Source organism: Mirounga leonina, unplaced genomic scaffold (genome assembly GCF_011800145.1).
Source record: "Mirounga leonina isolate KUSES-001 unplaced genomic scaffold, KU_Mleo_1.0 Mir_200, whole genome shotgun sequence".
Lineage (NCBI taxonomy): Eukaryota > Metazoa > Chordata > Mammalia > Carnivora > Phocidae > Mirounga > Mirounga leonina.
The window spans coordinates 29,255,339-29,278,183 of NW_023270503.1; the positions used below are offsets into that span (position 1 = coordinate 29,255,339).

General features: G+C 42.5%; 1 protein-coding gene across 5 annotated transcripts in view; it reads right to left on the bottom strand.

The window, feature by feature from the left end:
* Positions 1 to 19,510, bottom strand: part of GJC1 (gap junction protein gamma 1) — a 43,771-nt gene extending 24,261 nt beyond the window's left edge. The window contains exon 1 of one of the 5 annotated variants that reach the window (XM_035027298.1): positions 18,855 to 19,510. The gene's annotated coding sequence lies outside the window, so the exon portion shown is untranslated. Of the gene's footprint in view, positions 1 to 17,302; positions 17,990 to 18,297; positions 18,454 to 18,854 lie in introns of those variants that run through there. The other 4 variants (XM_035027301.1, XM_035027299.1, XM_035027297.1 and 1 more) reach the window with 4 other exon arrangements.
* Between the last annotated feature and the right edge of the window lie 3,335 nt (positions 19,511 to 22,845).

The following is a 22,845-nucleotide window of genomic DNA, read 5'->3' on the forward strand; positions in this document are numbered from 1 at the left end:
CTTTGAAAGGAAGGAAATTCTGATGCATGGATGAACCCTGACAACATTATGCTAAGTGAAAGAAGTCAGTCACAATAGGACAAATGTTATATGATTCCACTTACATGAAATAGCTATAATAAGCAAATTCATAGAAACAGAAAAAAATGGTGATTGCCAGAAGCTGAGAGGAACGGGGAACTATGTTTAATAGGTACAGTTTCTGTAGGGAAGATTCTGAAGTTCAGGAGATGGTTGCACAACGATGTAAATTTACTTAATGCCACAGAACTGTACACTTAAAAAAACGGTTAAAATGATAAATTTTATGTTAAGTATATTTTACCACAATAAAAAAGGATAAAAAAGTTTTAGACTATGGGGTACCTAAGTGGTTCAGTGGGTTAAGGATCTGCCTTCAGCTCAGGTCATGATCCTGGGATCCTGGAATCCAACCCTAGTTGGGCTCCCTGCTCAGTGGGGAGCCTTCTTTTCCCTCTCCCTCAAATAAATAAATCAAATCTTAAAAAAAAAAATTTTAGACTAAAATTCATTCATGCAATTGGTACTTACCTACCATCAAGAAGCTCGCAATCTAGTAGTTTATAGGAAATTTACAAACTATAGTTTTTAAATTTTCAAAAAACATTTTTTTAAACTATAGTTGTATTCAAGAGGTAGTTAATGTGCAGTTATATATGCTAAGCAACAGAGGACGAGAGGAAGCTAACTACAATCATCTGTTAAAGTTTAAACATTTTATAGTGTAGTGACACTACAGGGAAATGCTTTACTTTTCAGTTTATCTCATTTTTTCCACTGCAAGCTCTTTACTATTATGTGGGCCACAAAAACAACCGTTAATCCAAAAATATCACTTTCATATATGTATCTTTGGAAATGACTCTCTAGTACTCATGTTAACAAAGCTCCCAAGGGTTCCAGATCAACAACTAAAAAACCCAGTAACTTGTCCCTCGTCAATTTTTAATCTTACTAAAGTATTATAACCAGGAAATGAGAAATTTTAAGGTAGGTAGTGCTATTCTAAATGTTTTGCAAATCCAACAACCAAGTCCAAATGGGTCAGAGCCAAGTTTTAATCTCCTTCTAATTAAAAAAACAAACAATACCCCAAACCTATCATATACAGATTTTAAAAATCTTAATTTCTTTTTTTTTAAATAAAAACAAAGTCCAGGATGAACTAAAATTAATTTTCTAGAATAGTCATTCCTAACCTTGAATTTTATGAAACCAAGATGAAGTAAGCACTGAACTAGGAGCCAAGAGATTCTAACAGGCACTTCAGGAATAAGTATTTCTTTCCATTTTTTCATTTGTAAAATAAGTGGAGAATATCAAATGATTTCTAAGGTCCCGTCTATTAACATTTGATGGAAATCACCTCAGGCAGAATAAAATTCATAAAAACAAGCAACAAATTAAGTGGAATTCAGAACCCTGTGGGAGAAGGAAAGAGGGGAGATAACTGCAGTGAAATACAGCAATAAGATGTCCAATTGTCAAAAACGCACTTCCCAAACAGCCATCCCAGAAATCTGTGGTTGAATCAAGCTAAAAGATTTCAATATTGACTCACCATCTGGGTATCCCAGATCATAAGCCGAGCAATCCACTAAGAATCCCGCTAGTGACTCACACTCCTGAATGAGACCGCTTCATGTGCAGAGACAAGGAATCAATTAAAGGGTTTACAATGAAGTTTTGTTTAACTGGAATGTTTTAAGTGGAAGTTAATTCTGCATGAGTGATAATAGATGTTTAATAACTACCTAGTGACAATTTCTAAGCAAAAGCATTTTGGCAGCTCACTAGCAAACAGTAATCTATGTATTACAAACATAAAAACAACTTGTTTTCAAAAGAGCTCTTGGCTATGGACAGTATTTGAGAAATACAATATAATTTGTTGTAAGTCAAATTATAAAACCTAGTGGAGAGAAAGTAGTTTGAAATCTTGGCTCTATTAACCAACAAGGAAACAAAATACATCACTGTGGGGTGAAGTGTCAATTTGTGCTGGCAAAAAGCCACTCTATTTGAATCTAAGAACCTTCAGGAACCAGCTGGAGAAGTATGAGGAACCTGGGATAATGCATTCATTCATATCCTAAGTGGTACTGTCTTCATGTAAAAAAGGACAGTATTGGTACACTTTTCCAAAATAGCCTGAGTTTAGGTCAAATCAACTGTCTGAATAATTATCTGTCTAGGAGAATAAACATGTCTAAGGCAAAATAAAAAATGTGTAACATTTCCAGTATGACTAGGTTCACAACATAAAATTTGCAAAAAAATACGATCATCCACTGATGGTGAGGGCAGTCTAGTACAAGCTCTCCAGGAGGTACTGTGGTTAACATTTATCAGGAACTTTAAAGTGTTTATATCCTGGGGGGCCTGGCTGGCTCAGTCAGAAGAGCATGCGACTCTTGATCTTGGGGTCATGGGTTCGAGTCCCAGGCGGGGTATAGAGATTATTTTTTTAAACCACTTTTTTTTTTTTTAAAGATTTTAAAAAATTTATTTGAGAGGGAGAGAATGAGAGAGAGCACATGAGAGGGGTTAGGGTCAGAGAGAGAAGCAGACTCCCCGCCGAGCAGGGAGCCCGATGTGGGACTCGATCCAGGGACTCCAGAATCATGACCTGAGCCGAAGGCAGTCGCTTAACCAACTGAGCCACCCAGGCGCCCTCACCTTTTATTTATTTTTTTATTTTTATTTATTTATTTGAGAGAGAGAATGAGAGAGAGAGAGAGAGCACATGAGAGGGGGGAGGGTCAGAGGGAGAAGCAGACTCCCTTGCTGAGCAGGGAGCCCGATGTGGGGCTCGATCCCGGGACTCCAGGATCATGACCTGAGCCGAAGGCAGTTGCTTAACCAACTGAGCCACCCAGGCGTCCCTTTTTTTTTTTTTTTTTTTTAAGATTTTATTTACTGGGGCGCCTGGGTGGCTCAGTCGTTAAGCGTCTGCCTTCGGCTCAGGTCATGATCCCGGGATCCTGGGATCAAGCCCCACATCCGGCTCCCTGCTCAGCCAGGAGCCTGCTTCTCCCTCTCCCACTCCCCCTGCTTGTGTTCCCTCTCTCACTGTGTCTCTGTCAAATAAATAAATAAAATCTTAGATTTGATCTATTTTATCACTCATGCACCTGGGTGGCTCAGTTGGTTAAGTGGCTGCCTTCGGCTCAGGTCATGGTCCCGGGGTCCTGGGATCGAGCCCCGCATCACGTTCCCTGCTCAGCAGAGAGCCTGCTTCTCCCTCTCCCTCTCTCTCTGCCTACTTGTGCTCTCTCTCTGTCAAATAAACAAATAATATCTTTAAAAAAAAAAAAAATCTTAGTAAAAAAGAAGAGAATATTAAAGTGTTTATATCCTTCGATCAGTAATTTCACATCTAGTAATTTGTCTAAAATAAATGACCAATATAAGAAATTTTATGCAATTTAGGATATAACCTCATGACAAAATACTGCACAACTACTATAAATCCTGTTTTAGAACAGAGATTACAAAATTCAAATGCATACAATTATCTAAAGACAAAAAAATAGACTAGTGGTTGCCTAGACCTGAAAGGGATGGGGCAGGGGGAAACAGGGAGTGACTGCTAATAAGTAGGGGATTTCTTTTTGGAGGAATGAAAACATTCTAAAATTAAATTGTGGTGATGGCTACACAATCCTGTTAATATACTGAAAATTTCAAATTGTACACTTTAAAAAAGTTAACTGTACAGTGTATGAATTATATCTCACTCAAGCTGTTTAAGACATTTTTTATATGTCTAGATACCAGTGAGGAGATACAAGTAACGGAAATAGGAAAATGGGGCCTGGAAAACATTCCAACCAAAGCGGGGGCTATTGCTTATTAGCTACAGCTATGGAGTTACCAAACTGTCGTATCTTAAAAAAAAAAAAAAAAAAAAAAAAAAAAAATTATTTATTTATTTATTTGGTGGGGCGGGGAGAGAGAGCATGCATGTGCAAATGGGGGAAGGGGCAGAGGGAGAGAATCTTCAAGTACACTTCCTGCTGAGTGGGGAGGCTGACCTGGGGATGGAACTCACACTTTTTTTTTTTTTTTAAAGATTTTATTTATTTATTTGAGAGAGAGACACAGCGAGAGAGGGAACACAAGCAGGGTGACTGGGAGAGGGAGAAGCAGGCCTCCCGCGGAGCAGGGAGCCCGACGTTGGGCCCGATCCCAGGACCCTGGGATCATGACCTGAGCTGAAGGCAGATGCTCAACGACTGAGCCACCCAGGCGCCCATGGAACTCAGAACTCTTGAATCCTGATCTGAGCCGAAACCAAGAGTTGGGACGCTCAACCAGCTGAGCCACCCAGGTGCCCCAAGACTTTCATATCTTTATTTATTTTAAAGATTTTGCTGAAGGCAGACGCTTAACTGACTGAGCCACCCAGGTGCCCCTATTTATTTTTCTTTTTCAAGATTTTCTTTATTTGACAGAGAGAGAAACAGTGAAGAGAGGGAACACAAGCAAGGGGAGCAGGAGAGGGAGAAGCAGGCTCCCCACTGAGCAGGGAGCCCGATGTAGGGCTCAATCCCAGGACCCTGGGATCATGACCTGAGCCAAAGGCAGATGCTTAACTGAGTCACCCAGGTGCCCTGATTTTTTTTTTTTTACAGAATTTTTTTTTTTTTAATTTTATTTATTTATTTGACAGAGAGAGACACAGCGAGAGAGGGAACACAAGCAGGGGTAGTGGGAGAGGAAGAAGCAGGCCTCCCACCGAGCAGGGAGCCTGATGCGGGGCTCGATCCCAGGACCCCGGGATCATGACCCGAGCCGAAGGCAGACGCTCAACCGACTGAGCCACCCAGGTGCCCTTTCTTTCTTTTTTTTTTTTACAAAATTTTTTTTTTTTAAAAGATTTTATTTATTTATTTGAGAGCGAGAATGAGAGAGAGAGAGAGAGAGCATGAGAGGGGGAGGGTCAGAGGGAGAAGCAGACTCCCTGCCGAGCAGGGAGCCTGATGCGGGACTCGATCCAGGGACTCCAGGATCATGACCTGAGCTGAAGGCAGTCGCTTAACCAACTGAGCTGCCCAGGCGCCCCTACAAATTTTTTTTTTTTTTAAGATTTTATTTATTTATTCATGAGAGATAGAGAGGCAGAGGCAGAGGGAGAAGCAGGCTCCCCGCAGAGCAGGGAGCCCGATGCGGGACTCGATCCCAGGACCCTGGGATCATGACCTGAGCTGAAGGAAGACGCTTAACCGACTGAGCCACCCAGGCGTCCCTACAAATTTTCATTGAAATGGAAAATACCTACAGAAAGCTGCATAAATATAAGCATGCAGTTCAATGAATTGTCACAAACTGAACAGACCCTGTAACCAGCACTAAAATCAAGAACAAAACATTACCACCCACCAGAGCCACAATCACACCCCTTCCTACCCAAGGGAAACCACCATCCTTCCTCCAACAGTACAGATTAGTTTAGCCCAGGGATAGTTCTTTGTTGTGAGGGACTGTCCTTTGCACCGTAGGGGGTGATTTGCAGCATCCCTGGTCTCTTCCAGTTATAGCAACCAAAGAGGACTTCAGACATTGCCAAATCCCCCTTGGGGAACAATATTATACCACATTGAGACCCACTGGTTTACCTGTTCTTGAACTTAATATAAATACAAAATGGAGTTTCTTGTATCAGAAAGAATATACTCTTTTGTGCCTGACTTCCTTTGTTCAGCATCTGTTGAGAGTCACCAATTTTGCTGCATTTAGTTCTAGTCTGTTCATTCTCTTTGCTTTACTATATTGCTGTTGTGTGAATATACCACAATTTATCCATTCTACTGCTGATGGGCATTTGAGCAATTTCCAGTTTTGAATATTATGAATAATGCTACCATAACATTCCATATATGTCTTCTGGTGAATATGTGTATGACTTCCTGTTGAATACCTAGAAGCAAACTGTCATGTCAGCTTCGGTAGGTCAGTACTTTTCCAAAGAGGGTTGTAACAATTTACATTCCTACCTGTCTCCTTTTATTTCACATTAGCAACTAAATATAATATATATAAGTTACAATATATATATAATAAAATATAAAATATATAATAAAATGCAGGGGGGGGTGGGGAATGCAGAGGGAGAGAGAGAATCTTAAGCAGGCTCCATGCCCAGTGCAGAGCCCGATCTCAAAACCCTGAGATCATGCCCTGAGCAGAAATCCAGAGTTGGACACTTAACTGACTGCGCCACCCAGGCATTTAAATATTTTATTTTTATCCAACATTTAAATAATATTGAGCCAGATAATCTTATTGGCTGAATAAAGCCTGCCAATTTGCGACCCGTTTAAGAAGAATATTTCAGGGGCACCTGGGTGGCTCAGTCGGTTAAGTGTCTGCCTTCGGCTCAGGTCATGATCCCAGGGTCCTGGGATCGAGTCCCACATCGGGCTCCTTGCTCAGCGGGGAGCCTGCTTCTCCCTCTCCCTCTGCCTGCTGCTCCCCCTGCTTGTGCTGTCAACTAAATAAATAAAATATTAATTTAAAAAAAAAAGAATATTTCATTATGTGAGAAAATTCTCCTATGTTGTAAAGAGACAAAAACCAACCAAACAAAAACCCTCCAGTAAGATAGTCTGTCTGAATGGAAATACACGAACATTGACAATGGCTTTTGAACGGTTTCTATTTTGCTTTTCAGTATTTCCTACAATAAACATGTAATAAAGGAGTTGGCAAAGCTTTCCTATGCAACAAAAGCCCTGAGGGAAATTTAAAAAGTAGGTCGGGGCACAAATTTCATATTTGCATATACTCATAAAGACCTAATTAAGTAATGGATATATCACAGAAAGGTATAACCATCTCATAAAACCTGATAGTTACTACACCCCCCCTGCATAAAGGGGTCCAAGACAGAACTTACATAAAATTCCACTCCAGAGTAAAACAGAGTCTAGAGGGTAATTCGTAATTTGTAAGGATATATCAAAAGACAGTAGTGTTCTTTTTTTTAGAAGTTTTTAAAAGAGTTTATTTATTTAAGCAATCTCCACATCCAAAATGGGGCTCAAACTCATGACCCTGAGATCAAGAGTCAGATGCTCCACCAACTGAGCCAGCCAGGCACCCCACAAGAGTAGTATTCTGACATGATGTCATATATAGCAGCTTACTATCATAATGTTGCTCTTTACATTCCTTTAGAAACTCACTATAAAATGGTCCGGGGGTGCCTGGGTGGCTTAGTCAGTTAAGCGTCTGCCTTCAGCTTGGGTCATGATTCAGGAGTCCTGGGATTGAGCCCTGCATCAGGCTCCTGCTCAGCGGGGAGTCTGCTTCTCCCTCTCCCTCCAACCCTCCCCCCTGCTCGTGTTCTCTCTCTCTTTAAATAAATACCTTTAAAAATGGTCCAGAAACAACAGAGAAAATGAACATATCCAATATTCCCTTGAAATACCTAGTTGTTGCCACTGCTACCTGCTGTTTACTGAATGTCTGATACTGAGTATTTGGAAAGAGTTACCTTTATTTGAGAAAATGGTAATTAAAATAGCCACCAAAAACTTAACCAGTCTCCATTATTTTTTTTTTAAGATTTTATTTATTTGAGAGAGAGATCAAGAGAGAGAGAGCACATGCATGAACACAAGCAGGGAAAGGCACAGAGTCGGAGAGGAACAAGCAGACTGAGCCAACTCAGGGCTTGATCCTAGGACCCTGAGATGATGTCCAGAGCCGAAGTCAGCTGCTTAACCCATCGAGCCACCCAGGCGCCTCCCAGTCTCCATTGTAAGATTTCCTAGAAAGTAAATCTTTGACATGTGAAAATGTTACAAAATTCATACTTTCTGTCCTAATCACTCCATTTCATTTTTTTCTCCTTCATATCAAGGATTCTTCTGTTGGGATAAGAATATGCCCATGAGATTCAGTACAAACCCAAGAGATTTCTCCTGAGAGAAAATACTAAATGTTAACATGCTGAATTATTTAAAACAAAATAATCTATTACTTTAAGGCTTTGAAGATTAGCTAAACGGGAATCTAGTAAGACCACTATTCTGAGCACAGATCTCATCTCTATTTTCCTACCTCAAAAAACCATGCTGATGTGTATGTTATTTCAAACCACAAAGAAAAAAACCAATGGTTTTCTGAGGCAAATAAAATGCAACAGGAACTTTCTTCTTTTTTTTTTTTAAAGTAAGCTCTACACCCATCATGGGGCTTGAACTCACAACTCCAAAATCAAGGGTCTCATGTCTCACTGACTGAGCCAGCCAGGTACCCCAGTAGGAAATAAACTATTAAAAGCATTCTAGGGGTGCCTGGGTGGCTCAGTCGGTTAAGCGTTTGCCTTTCGGCTCAGGTCATGATCCCAGGGTCTTGGAATTGAGCCCCATGTGGGGCTCCCTCAGTGGGGAGACCGCTTCTCCTTCTCCCTCTGCCCTTCCCCCCAGCTTGTACTCTCTCTCTCTCAAATGAAGAAGAAAAAAAAGAAGAAGAGCATTTTACCAGGGATTCAAAATGCTAAGATGGTGGGGGGGGGGGTTGGCTGGTGGAGCGTGGGACTCTTGATCTTGGGATAGTGAGTTCAAGCCCCACACTGGGTGTAGAGCTTACTTAAAAAAAAATGCTAAGGTTGGGGCGCCTGGGTGGCTCAGTCGTTAGGTGTCTGCCTTTGGCTCAGGTCATGATCCCAGGGTCCTGGGATCGGGCCCCACGTTGGGCTGCAGTCCCATGTCAGGCTCCCTGCTCAGCGGGAAGCTTGCTTCTCCCTCTCCCACTCCCCCTGCTTGTGTTCCCTTTCTCGCTGTGTCTCTGTCAAATAAATAAATAAAAATCTTTAAAAAAAATTGCTAAGGTTGATTTAAATTTCTCACTGAACTAGTAACCATAATGAACTAGTAATCAAAATAAATCTCTTCAGTAGAATGCTTTGCAAGCTATGTATACATAATTTCCTTCCCAGGATATATTACAAATCGTAACATATTTTTCCATCCTTTTTTCTGAGTTTGAGTGTAATAGGATACAATGGCTTCAAATACACAATTCAGTAAAAGAACTGAGACACTAAAAAACTTTCCTAAGTGAATCTGAGAAGTGCAGGTTGACCTGCTCAACCTTCAATAAATACAAAGCTTTCACTCTGAATAACATGAACATCTACTACTGAATTGGAATGTAAGGTCAAAGCAAGCTAGTTGAGTTAGACACAAAAACAACAAATCCCCTTTCATAAAGTATTATATGGTTTCTCTCACAAAACATTCTTTAGACAAATCTAGACACGCTAATCAATCAGGTCTCTTAAAAAGAGATCCCAAGGGGTACCTGGCTGGCTCAGTCAGCAGAGCACGGAACACTTGATCTCGAGGTTGTGAGTTTGAGCCCCACGTTGGGTGCAGAGATTACTTAAAATTAAAATCTAGGGGTGCCTGGGATGGAGCCCCGCATAGGGCTCCCTGCTCAGCCGGGAGCCTGCTTCTCCCTCTCCCTCTGCCCCCGCCCCCTGCTTGTGATCTCTCTCTGTCAAATGAATAAATAAAATCTTAAAAAAAAAAAAAAAAATTAAAGTTAAAAAAAAAGAGAGCAAGAGAGAGAGAGACAGAGACATATCCCAGGAACACCCCCAACTTTTAGGGTCTTAAGGCCTTTATGTAATAATTGCAAGAGATTTTCTGGAGCCCTAAATAATAGTGGCTATGCATACAGTATTTGTCTTTGTAGAAAAAAGAAAAAGATTAAAACTCTATCATACACTGGTAAAGTTTTAAAATAAACTTGTAGTTTATTTATCATAGTATCATCTACACATACATTTGACAAGGCCATACATATTTGTAAAATACTATTTATACAGTTTACAGATAATACCTGCATGGATTCTAAGGTTAATTTTCAATCAATTATTCTGTAGTGGCCGATTGTTTGGTATCAGAGTATGAGACTAATATCCTTATTTTACTGAAGAGGATACTAAAGATCATGATGATGTGCTGAAGATCACACAACTAGGGGCGCCTGGGTGGCTCATTGGTTAAACATCTGCCTTCAACTTAGGTCATGATCCCAGGGTCCTGGGATTGAGCCCTGCATCAGGGTCCCTGTTCAGCGGGAAGCCGGCTTCTCCCTCTCCCTCTCTCTGTCAAATAAATAAATAAATAAAATCTTTAAAAAACAAACAAACAAAAAAAGATCACACAATTAATTAGGTGCAAAGCCTAGAATACAATTTGAGACCTAGTGATTTTTTTACTGTACTATGTGGGTTTAGTGTTTAATTTCATTTTCAGACCATGCAGAAAGGTGACAGTGCAGGGCACCTGGGTGGCTCAGTTGGTTAAGCGACTGCCTTTGGCTCAGGTCATGATGCCAGGGTCCTGGGATCGAGCCCCGCATCGGGCTCCCAGCTCAGCGGGGAGTCTGCTTCTCCCTCTCCCTCTGCCTCCCCCCTACTCATGCACGCTCTCTCTCTATCTCAAATGAACGAATAAAATCTTAAAAAAAAAAAAAAAAAGAATTAACAGGTACTGAGGGCTTACTATATGCCAAGCATTCTTAAAAAAAAAATTAAATTAAAAACAAAACAATGGAAGTTAGACAAAACCATGGACATGTTTTTCTTAATAATCTGAGTATGGAAGACTTTTAAAATGATACAAAACCTAGAGGTCAAATGAAAGAAACGACAAATTCAATAATACACAGTATAATTTTTGGAAAGCAAAAAAATAATACTGTTAATAACTCAAAAGATATACTGAATGCTTAAAACGATTTGCAGCTCTCAGAATAAAAGGCTAATTTCTCTAACACATAAAGAACTCTTAACATCAATAATAAGACCACTCAATAGAAAAATCTGCAATGGATATGGAGAGGTCTCAGAAAAAGAAATATAGTTTTTAACAATATGAACAGATATATAGTATCACTTGTAATTAAGGAATTACAAATTAAAACTATAGCACCATACTACTTTTCATTTTCATTTATCCAATTGGAAAAGATTTAAGAACTGAGATCATTGACAAGGAAGGGTGTACAGAAAGAGACATTCTTTGTGCTTTACTGCAAGTGGTGGGGTGAACTGGTTATATGAAATGCACACACCTTTTGACCCAGCAGTTCCAATTCTCAGTGTTTATCTAACAAATATGTTCACAGACATAGAAAATAATGTAGAAGAATATTCAATGAAACACTGTTGATAATGTGCTGGAAACAATTTAAAAGTTTATCAGGGGGGCGCGTGGGTGGCTCAGTCGTTAAGCGCCTGCCTTCGGCTTGGGTCATGATCCCAGGGTCCTGGGATCGAGCCCCGCATCCGGCTCCCTGCTCCACGGGGAGCCTGCTTCTCCCTCTCCCACTCCCCCTGCTTGTGTTCCCTCTCTCGCTGTGTCTCTGTCAAATAAATAAATAAAATCTTAAAAAAAAAAAAAGTCTATCAGGAAGGGACTGGGTAAACAAATGACAGCACATCTGGTAGTTAAAAAGTATGAGAGAGCTCTATCTCTGAAGATATGAAATAAACTAAGATACATTAGCGAACAATGCAGTCTGTAGAACAGTACATGTAAGTATCCTACCATTTATGTATATATGTGGAGAATTACTGAATCCATGGATACCTCTAGAATTCACAAAAAAAGGTAAATAATAATTGCTTCAGCAGAAAAAAAATGAGTGAGTGAGAAGAGAATAAAGGAAGACTTACTTTTCACTGCAAATCCTTTCATACCTTTAGGATTTTATAATACCTAATACATTACCTACCCCAAAAAGCAATTCCTTTCATACCTTTAGGATTTTATAATACCTAATACATTACCTACCCCAAAAAAGTCTACAAAGTAAAATACTGAAGTGCAAAACTATCAACACTGGCCTTAATGTATATAAACTGTCCCAGTTTTTTTGGATATTAATTATACTGAAGCTTGGCCCACAAATAGAAGAAATGAAAATCGGAACTAGGTATAGGATGTCAAAGAAAAAACCTAATCTTCAATTTCTTTATTACATCTAACAGCCTGCCTAAGCCAGCTATGATTATTTTCCTGGGAGGCAAGTGTACCCATTGTGTATACTATACCATTGGTGACCACTGTATTTTTGGTCTATTAAAACTACTGAAGATTGCTCAGGCCATGGCTATTAGCAAGTTTACATCAGTAAGTATTTACCAAGAACTAGCACTGTATTGGCATATAAGACCAATAGTGCAAAAAACATAAAATAATGAGGCTTCTTTTTTTAAATAAAGATTTTATTTATTTATTTATTTGAGAGCGAGCGAGCCAGCAGGTAAGGGGCAGAGGGAGAGGGAGAGAAACTCAAGCATCTCTGCATTGAGCTCAGAGCCCGAAGTGACGTGAGGCTCAATCTTACAACCTGATCATGACCTGAGCCAAAACCAAGAATAGGATTCAGTCGTTAAGCATCTGCCTTCGGCTCAGGTCATGATCCCAGCGTCCTGGGATCGAGCCCCGCATCGGGCTCCCTGCTCTGCGGGAAGCCTGCTTCTCCCTCTCCCACTCCCCCTGCTTGTGTTCCCTCTCTCGCTGTGTCTCTCTCTGTCAAATAAATAAGAAAAATCTTAAAAAAAAAAAAAAAAGAAGTTACTTTGCTACAATCATCAATTATAAATAAAAGAGAAACTAGTAAGCACTCAAGTAATTGTTGAATACAGAAATGAACTATGAGGGCGCCTGGGTGGCTCAGATGGTTAAGCGTCTGCCTTCAGCTCAAGTGGGATGGAGGCCGACATCCGGCTCCTGGCTCTGTTGGGAGCCTGCCTCTCCCCCCTGCTCATGATCTCTCTCTGTATCTGTGTTTCAGATGAATAAATAAAATCTTAAAAAAAAAAGAAAGAAAGAAAGAAAGAAAGAAATGAACTATGAGCTAGGTGCTGTGATACTGGGCTGCCCAAGTTAGATATTACTCCTGACTTAATGAAATATACAGAACAGTCTAATGGTGAAATAGGCATTATACAAATAATTAATCAAAACTGTAACAGAAGTGCAGGGTGCTGTAAGAGTATGTTATTGAGTTCTCTAACTGAATCTAACTGAATCTAGGAGGATCAGGAAAGATTTCTCCACAAAAGTGATATTTAAGCATATTTTGAAGAATTGAGGGGCTGCTTTCCAGGCAGAATAATTAGCTACAGCATGTACAAAGGCTTTGGGTGAGCTCTGAGCCTTTAAGAAATAGAGGGGGGGAAAAGAAAGAAAAAAGGAAAAAAAAAAGATCAGCAAGCCACACCACTCATAACAAGAAAAGTAAGTAAGTAAGTAAGTAAGTAAGACAAAGACATGATGCTAGGGAAGGCCAGATCACACCTTGTTAAATGAAGAGGGAAGGCCTTAAAAGGAAAACAAGTTTTCAGGTAAGTGACTTGGTTAAATTTGTTTTATAAGACAAGACAATTCTAGCTGCTGTGAGAAGACTAGATGAGGATATACTGCTTAGGGTATGTATGTATGTAGTAAAAGTATAAAGAAGTGCAAAGGAATAATAAATTCAATTAGTGATTACCTCTGGCAAGGAGGTCTACAATGGAGGTTGGGGGAAGGAGGATACAATCAGGTGGGGAAACACCTGACCTTTACTGGTAATATTTTATTTTCCTAAGCTGCAAGGTAGTTAAGTATTTATTATAGTATTATTCATTACTTTTTCTGTCTTAAATATCTCATACTACCCTCCCTTTTAAAAATAAGATCGAATGTGGAAAGACCATTTATAACTGACTATAATAATCTTAGGAAAAGGTGACCTAGACTAGGATGGGGAGACTAAAGGTAGAGAAACACAAGTCTGGCCTCAGTAAGTTGTTGGTAGAGCCACTTAATGAAATGGTACAGTGAAGGTCTAGGTTTGGAGCCACGATTGAGGTCAGTCTGGGCATCTCAACTCAAAGTATCCCCAAAGCTAAGCAGAGATGTTGAGTAGGCAGCTGGGATCAGAAAAGAAGTCTGGAAGGCAGACAAAAATCGGGGAGTATTCAAAATACATATTGTAACTGAAGCCACAGAATGGATGAAATTAGAGGACCAAGACTTGAGAAAGACCATCAATTAAAGACCTGGTAGAGGGGCACCTGAGTGGCTCTGTCGGTTAAGCATCTGCCTTCAGCTCAGGTCATGAGTCCAGCATCTGGCTCCCTGCTCTGCGGGGAGCCCGCTTCTCCCTCTGCCTCTGCCTCTCTCATGAATAAATAAAATAAAATATTAAAAAAAAATAAAATAAAGATCTGGCAGAAGAGGATGGGGGGGAAAAACCTGAAGGAACAGCCAGAGAGTAAGTGGGGGAAATCAGAAGCCAGGAGAAAAGAGTACTTCAGGAAGGAAATTTTTGAACTGAAATAAACACCTATTGGGGTGCCTGGGTGGCTCAGCTGGTTGAGCGTTTGCCTTTGGTTCAGGTCATGATCTCAGGGTCCCGGGACTGAGCCCTATGTCTGGCTCCCTACTCAGCGGGGAGTCTGCTTCTCCCTCTGCCCCTCCCCCCTTGCGCTTATGCGCCCTCTTTCTCTCTCAAATAAAAAAATAAAATCTTTCTAAGATTTTATTTATTTGTCAGAGAGCACAAGCAAGGGGAGTAGCAGGTAGAGCAGGCAGAGGGAGAAGCAGGCTACCCACTGAGCAAGGAGCCCAATGTGGGACTTGATCCCAGGGCCCTGGGATCGTGACCTGAGCTGAAGGCAGACACTTAACCAATTGCGCCACCCAGGCGTCCCAATAAATAAAATCTTAAAAAAAATAAAAATAGGGGCGCCTGGGTGGCTCAGATGGTTGGGCGTCTGCCTTCGGCTCGGGTCATGATCCCGGGCCCCGCATCGGGCTCCCGGCTCCGCGGGGTGTCTGCTTCTCCCCCTCCTTCCTGCTTGAGCTCTCTCTCACCATCTCTGTCTCTCCCAAATAAATAAATAAATAAAAATAAAATAAACACCTATTCTGAAATGGGCATTTAGGAATCTGAGGTCCAAGAATGAGTCAAAGGGAATTCCCTAAAAACAGAAAGTCCAGATCTACCTTATTCTGAACATTCCCAAAAGAAATGTTATAACTCAGTTAAGTAACAATAAATTCAGTCAAAACTGATAAATCATACAGAGACAGATGAAAATAATCTTTGCAACTATATGAGACTAGAATATCCAGTTTAGAGATTAGAGGATAATAAGAATGAAGTTTATTTCATTTCTATAGCGAAAAAACACAAAAACTTACTCCAAAATCCTGTACATTCTTTTGTTTCAAAGATTTCAGAGAATTTCCAAATTGCTAAATCTTTCAGCATGTTAAGCTGTAAGCATTTTGAGAGCAAAAACCATACAGTATTCATCTTCAGCATCTAGCATTCTAGCAAATAACTGAATGAAAAAAAAAAAAAGTTCACTACATGAATGAACGGCCACCACAGTACCATGTCCAAATTGTGCTGGTGCAAAAAGCGGTATAGCTCAAAAATACAAACTCTGAGGGCTCTACTCATTCCACAGAACACTTCTTTTCTTAGAAATAAAATGGTATCTGCAAAGAGATCTCATCCCTGTCCTGCGGGGGGGCGAGAAATTCTTTGGGCAACACATTCCACACACAGGCTTCAAAGACAAACTTGAAGGTTGTCAACCCCTACAGTGTTTGCAAAATTCAAGAATGTACTACTCCTGTATGGCAGCCCAGTACTGTCTGGTCATTCATTCTAAAGAGCTGGAGAAAATAGCAATGCTCAGAGATAAAAGAATAGGTCCTTCTTATTTCCACAAAAACTAAACCCATCAGTTGCGGCAGTAGGTCTGAAAATTGTTGGCACTTAGCTGATATTAACAGTGCAGAACTGTGTTGTAGGTTAATGATACCAACTAAAATCTATTATCCTATGTATTCTCAAAGAAATGGTCTAAAAAAAAAAAGTAATCCCATTTTTCTTTGCCTAAATTTCTATCAGATATTTTGGGTAGGAGCCACACGTTTTTATGCTACAAGAAAAGCACCAATTAGTAAAAATAAATACATACATTTGCAAGTTAAAAAAAAAAAAAAAAGGCACCAATCTGGAAATAAAGAAGTATACTCCCAGTTCCACTAACTATCCAGACTAATAATGAAAAAAAGAAGGGAACACAGCTCATTTATTTTGAAATGTGAACAAACCTCAAATAAAAAGCCCAGCATTTTGGAACTCCTCTCTTTGCACTGCATTAGGCATAGAAGAAACTATGCATTTATTAAGAGAATGATACTCTAGATTTTAATTATGTATTTTGTATTCTAGGATCCCAATTACTGACTTAATAGAAGAGCCTGGAGCTAGGGTGGTGGTGCAGCTAATCAGAGACAGACCCTCTAGTCCTTCCCTTTTGCTAATTTATACAAATATAAAATAGGAATAAAAATAATTATTAAGGGTAACAGTATTTAAGTAAAACTGTTATGCTGAAGGTATGTTAGCTTCTTAAATCCTTTGGACTTAAGGCTAAAAGTCAATTCTATCTTCATGAACTGAATTGAAGGTCTCTGGGTCCTTCGCTCCTTTTTGAGAGAACCGTGGTGGCTACCTAGCACAGATAGAAAACCAATTCTGAAGTCACACAACCTAAAAAAGAAGCTAAAAGAGCTGACTTTTAGAAAGGATGTTTGAAATGCTTTGGAAAAGCGCACAACAGTTTAAGACAAGCAGTAAACAGTATCAAACCATTACAAATCAGGACAAATAAGACAGGTAGAACTTCTGTATGGCTCCTATGTATTCTCTCCAAAATGTCCTTTCCTTACAATACTCTGCTCACAAATATCTGGCTCACACTAAGATGGGGTTTACCACAGCTTTTTACCTTTTACCCAGAAGAGTCAGTTCATTTCTTTAATTCTGCCATTACATAGCACTTAAGAAATCTAAAGCAACTGCAACATACTATGCTAAATTCCAAAAAAAATAAAACCAACAAAACTCCAGGAAACGTGGTAACCACAATTCACAATATATTTAGTCAGAAGCTCTGGAATTAAGCTTACTTTTCTGCATTCTTACTCTGAATAATACCTAAACCCTCTTTAGGAGGTAAAGGATTTGATCCCTAAATTACATTATTAATCCCCTTTTCTACAGATATGTGATGTAGTCGATATGCTGTTCTCCGTTTATTAGGAATTAAAGTCCCCTTCATTTAGACTGCTTGGTTTTTATAGCGCTTTCCCACATACTCACTTCAAAGTATACACAACACGAACGTGTAATAGTTTTAGACTAATCAGGCACAAGATAATGCTTATCCAGAACTTACTCTATGTTGATTTACTCGATTCCACAAAGTACGGTCTTGAGGCTAACAAAATAAAGCGTGAGCACAATGAAATCTGCACCATTGCAGGTTCTCAATGAACAAACATTCCTTCAAATCATAAATCCGAACTCGCCCACTTCGCAAAGAAAAAGTAATCCCAATCTTAAGAAACAATCACAAGGGAAGGAAAACAACGCAAATGCTAAACCACACATTCACGTAAATCCTTTCAACTCAAAGCTCCAAACGCAGCCACCAACCACACAATTGGCCAGTCGCAGCTTTAGCGCCTTCTCTTAATTTTGAATCTGCAGACCGAAGGGAAAACAAAATAATTGTCCAAAGTTTCGCGAAGTGGAAAGAAAATCATTTTAAGTAAAGGAAACATGTTAATGAAGAGGCGACCGCGCCATTCCCCCCCGCCCCCCGTTTCCCTCCTTCCAGCCCTCGAACTAAATCTTGTCTCCAACACGGACGGGAGGCAGGAGTCCCGGCAGCGCTGTTAGAGGAAGGAGTCAAACGAACCGCACGCCGCCCGGAGAGATGTCAGGGGCCGAGCGTCGGGAGACAAAGACCAGCCCGCGAAGCGCCCCGGCGGCGAGGGGCGGCCCCGGCGCGGCCCTGCGCCCCTAACCGCCCCGAGGAGTTGCGAGCACCGCCGAGCGCCGCCCAAGTGCGCGCCCGGGGTCCTCGCCCGCCCGGCGCGGCCGCCGCCGCCCGGGCCCACCCCCCGGCCGTTTCCCTCCCAATTTGGGAACCGCGCGCCCAGGGACAAAGGGGGAGGGAGCGCAGGGGGCAGCGGCGAGCCGCCGGCCAGACGCCCCTCCGGGGTTGGCGGGAAGTCTCAGCAGCAGCCCCTCCCGCCCCCCCGCCGCACTCTTCCCGGGACCCCCGTCCCCCGCGTCCCCCCCCCTCCGGCCTCCCCACAAGTTCTCCCGCCCCCCCGGGCCCCGCCCTTTGCCCGCTCCTCAGCCCGCCCTGCGGCCGCCCCTCACCGGGCGGCGTGTTCCCCCGGAGCCGCCTCCTCCGCCGGGCCTCGGCCCGTCCCACCGGCCGCCGCCTCATGTGCCCCGCGTCGCCATCGCCTGCGCCGCCACCCGCACCTCTCCTCCAACTCTCGCCGCCGCCGCCCTCGCCTGAGTCTCCAGCCGAGGCCGAAGCCGCTCCCGCCGCCGCCTCCCGCTCCCGCCGCCCGGACCCGCGGGGAGGCGCCTGCGCACTACGCGCCGCGGTGGGGGCGGGGGCGTCCCGCCGCGGCCTGGGAGCAGGGGGCGCGCGGCACGTGGCGCCCGGGTGGGAGGGGGCGCCCCGGAGCGCGCGGGCGGCGGCGCGGGCGTCCAACTTTCTACGGTCGGGCCCTCGCGCGCTCCCGGGCGGTCCCGGGGGCGCCGACTGTGTCGGTGCCACCCGCGTGGAGTCTGGACGTGGGTGGGCGCAGACCTCGCCCCCGGGACAATTCATCCCTCCAGCTTGGTTCTCGGGACAGCAGGCCCCCGCGGCCAGTGCCTCGGTTTGGGCGGGCTACCAACGGCGCCGCGAGGACACGCCTTACCTGAGCATCCTAGGTCTGTCCTACGAGCCCCGGAGTGGTCTTCTGTGCGCGCCGCCGAGGCCTGGGTCCAGTGTGACACATCAGGATGCTGACGCCCCGTTCTAGGTTCTGCTCCTACTGCCCCTCGTCGGGTTAATCATCCTACCTCCTTTGAGTCTTAGCTGTTAGTGGCATTTTAGATACTTTTGAAGTCCTGGACTTCTCAGATTAGCAAAACCCTAATAGGCTATTTCCTCTTAACCCCTTGCATCCCAGCAGGATCCCATTCAAAGGACTTTCTGGAGAATTTGTATGCATGGGAATGTCCAGCCTTAAACTGCCTCGCCTCGAAGGAATCTGGAAACACCTCAAATGCTTTAAGTACAGGGAGTCCGTGCATTACAACGGAAGGCGTCCCAAGGAGATGGGAGAGTACTTTACTTTGTATGGTGTTTGACAACTCCTGTACTCCTGAATTATCTCATTTGACCATCACTGTACAAAAGGATAGGCTTCTATTTTACTCTTTTGACCACAGGAAATTAAGCTCTAACAAATGAGGTGACTTGCTACAGGTCAAACCCTCCTACCCCGAAAGCCAGGCCGGAACTAACTGCTAGTCCAGAGGGCTGGCCATCTGGCCCACTGACAGAAGTTTTGTTTGGCCGGTAGGATGTTTTCTAAAAGTATGCATTAATTGCCAAAAGTTTAAAATCCAGATCTTTGGCTTCTCTCTAAATAGTGAAAAAAAAAAAAAAATCCTCCCTTTGAGCCTCTAGTTTCATCGGCGGCTACTTCTGAGTAATATTTGTTTGTGCAGGGCAGGCACTGTTCCCACTTAGCTGCTTGAATCATTTTCATTACCTGCTTGGCCTCTGTATTTAAGTTCTCCTCCCCTCTCCCCCCGCTGAACTCGCAGTGCCCCATTCATCCCCAACCCCTTCCTTATCACATTCCCTCTCTACAAATGTATTTAAAATGACAAGTGTGATGACCTTGTAAATATATGAAAATATAAAGAACACATCAAGCTAAAATAACACAGGAGACAACATTACTACATATGCTGATTAAAATATTAAAACTAACATCCTGCTAGTGCAATTCTATATTGGTACAAATTGCTTTAGAAAATGGCAATATCTACTAAAGCTAAACCCATGCCTACGCTGTGACTGCAATTCCATGGAAATTCCACAGAAATGTGTACAGATGTACACAAACTACATGTATTAATGTGTTCATAGCAGCACTATTTGTAATAGCCAGAGAACTGGAAAGCCCCCAAATGTCCAACAACTATAGAAAGGATAGATGAAATGTTCTAGTCACACAATGGTACCTAATGCAGCAATGAGAATGAACCATCTACAATCACACACAAGATAGATGAATCTCACAAAACTTTCCATTTATATGAAGTTCAAAAACAGGCTAAAGTGTCCTGTGCTCTTGAGTAAGGATAGTGGTTACCTAGGACTAAGATTAGTCATGGGGAATATGAGGGGGCTTCTGGGGAACTGGTCCTGTTCTTTTCTTGATCTGGAGGTTGAATACACAGATGTGTTCTGTTACCACATCTGAGCTGTACACTTTTGATAGTGCATTTTTGTGTGGCATATTAAGATTTCAACAAAAACCTTTAAAGTGGTGGAGCGCCTGGGTGGCTCGGTTGGGCGTCCGACTCTTGGTTTCTGCTCAGGTCATGATCTCAGGGTTGTGGAATCGAGCCCTGCGTCAGGCTCTGCGCTGGGCAGGGAGTCTGCATGACATTCTCCCCCTCTGCCCCTTGCCCCACACCCTCTCTCACTCAAATAAATAAATCTTAAAAAAAAAAACCCAAAAACTTTAAAGTGGTGTCAAAACATTTGATTATATATGTATATTTCATATATTAATAACACATATAAATGTTCATTAGGTATTATTTTCCTATAAGTTCATGGATGAAACTGCTGAGGAAGGCTTCCTATCTTTAGCATTGACCATTCTTCATGGAGATTGGGAACAATACACTTTCTGTATTTGTTACCTTACTACCAAGCCTGTAGCCCTCTCTTCTGGTAGAGAAACCTTTTAAAGATGGAAATAATGAGGTGCCTGGGTGGCTCAGTCGGTTAAGTGTCTGTCTTTGGCTCAGGTCATGATCCCAGAGTCCTGGGATCATCGAGCCCCACGTCAGGCTCCCTGCTCAGCAGGAGAGTCTGCTTCTCCCCTTCCCTCTGCCCAAACCCCCACTCATGCCCTCTCTGTCTCTTGCTCATTCTCTCTCTAAAATAAAAACATGAAATCTTAAAAAAAAAGAAAAAAGGGAAATAATAAGACCCATGGAAGCTAAGCTGTTTAACCTGCAGATAGTTAAAAAAAACAAAAAACAAAAAACAAAAAACAGAAATATAACTCTTCTTTTATCACCTTGCCAGCTAGTGACATCTTTTAATCCAGTTATAGGTGGTAAACTGAAGCCAGAAACCTAAGCCAGAGGATCTCTGATACAGTCACCAGTGATGTAGGAAAGATGTTAGGGTTTGAAGCCGACGGCCAAGAAAGAATTCTTGAGATGTCTCTGGTGCAAATAGATGGTTTTATTAAAGTACTGGGATGGGACCCATGGGCAGAAAGAGGGGCACTGGGGTTGTGAGGAGCAATTGATGATATACTTGGAGTTGGGGGAGGTAAGGTAAAGGGAGGTTTTCAGAACTTTCATATGCTAAACAGGACCTACGAGATACTGGAGGCCTTGCCCTTGTCAAGTTAAGGTTGTTTTTCCCTCTAGCAAGGCATTAACATTAAGACAGTTGGGAGCTTCCTGGAAGAACATTATACTATGCCTGCCTCAAGTATTGGTCAATGGGCTGCACGTTATAAGGACATTTAATTTTATCTACATTTTCTCCTGGAAGCTAGGTTATTGGTAAGAATGCTTTTTTCTTGTAAATCACTAAGACATTTGTAAACTGAGGGAGACTCCTGCCTCGAAGGAGTGTAATCTCTGTAAATTAACTGTTTGTTTTTCATTCCCTTAGCTTTAGGGCTGAGGAATGTCACATATATCCCACCTGAGGGGGAGGGGGTTGTCGGGTGTCAGCTTGTGCTTTGTCCTCAGCTTGCCTTCTGCTCCCTCATCAACCAGGATCTAGCAACCCCTAGAATGTGAGTTCCCTGAAGGCAGGACCATTGCCTGTCAGCTTCTAGAGCAGAGTGCCGCACATGGTAGGTGCTTAGCAAGTACACGCCGAGTGAATGAGTGACTGAGAGCTTGCCATGGCTAGCACAAAAAGACAGGCTACCCGAGGGAAGGAAAAAAAAAAAAGAGCCCCAGGCTTCAAACAGGGAAGGGGTCTGGTTTCCAAGCCTCTGGCACAGAGTGGTGGAGGCCGGTGCTGTGAGAACTGCATCATTTTTTATTCACATGGGGCCCAGGCAGGAAAGGATCAAAACCCAGTTTGAGAACTTGAGAGTCACCCTGGGGCTCTGTGGTTTGGGAACTGCAAGGTCAACTTGAAGACTCCAGTGTGTCACTATTTCCATTACACATTTTCCAGGGTCCCCACTTGGCTGATAAACTCAGAGTAGACTGCTGTGTCCTGGGGGATGGGAGCAAAGGCTCAGAGAGGTAGGATTTTCGGAAAGCTCCCTGTTGGCAACAGGAAGCCCTGTGGGCCCCAGACTGGCTGGATAGTGAGGAAGCGTCTCGTTAAAGCAGCTCTTGATTGCATGTGCTAATGGGGAGGCAGGTATGAGTAGCACACCCCTTTCTCCAGAACCCCCAGCAGTTTTAGTTGACCTGTGGGACACATTATACTGTTTCTCTCTGTCACAGGGATGGTGGGTGAGGCAGATTTTTTGTTGTTGTCAAAAATTTTTTTGAATATGTTAACACAAGTAGTATAAGGAAGAACAGTAGGATGACCCTCACCAGTGTTCCCGGAGCCCAGTTAGCAGTTCCTTGTATTAAGGCAGAATTTTAAATTAAGGTCAATTTACTTGCAAATGAGGGATAGGTGAAGTG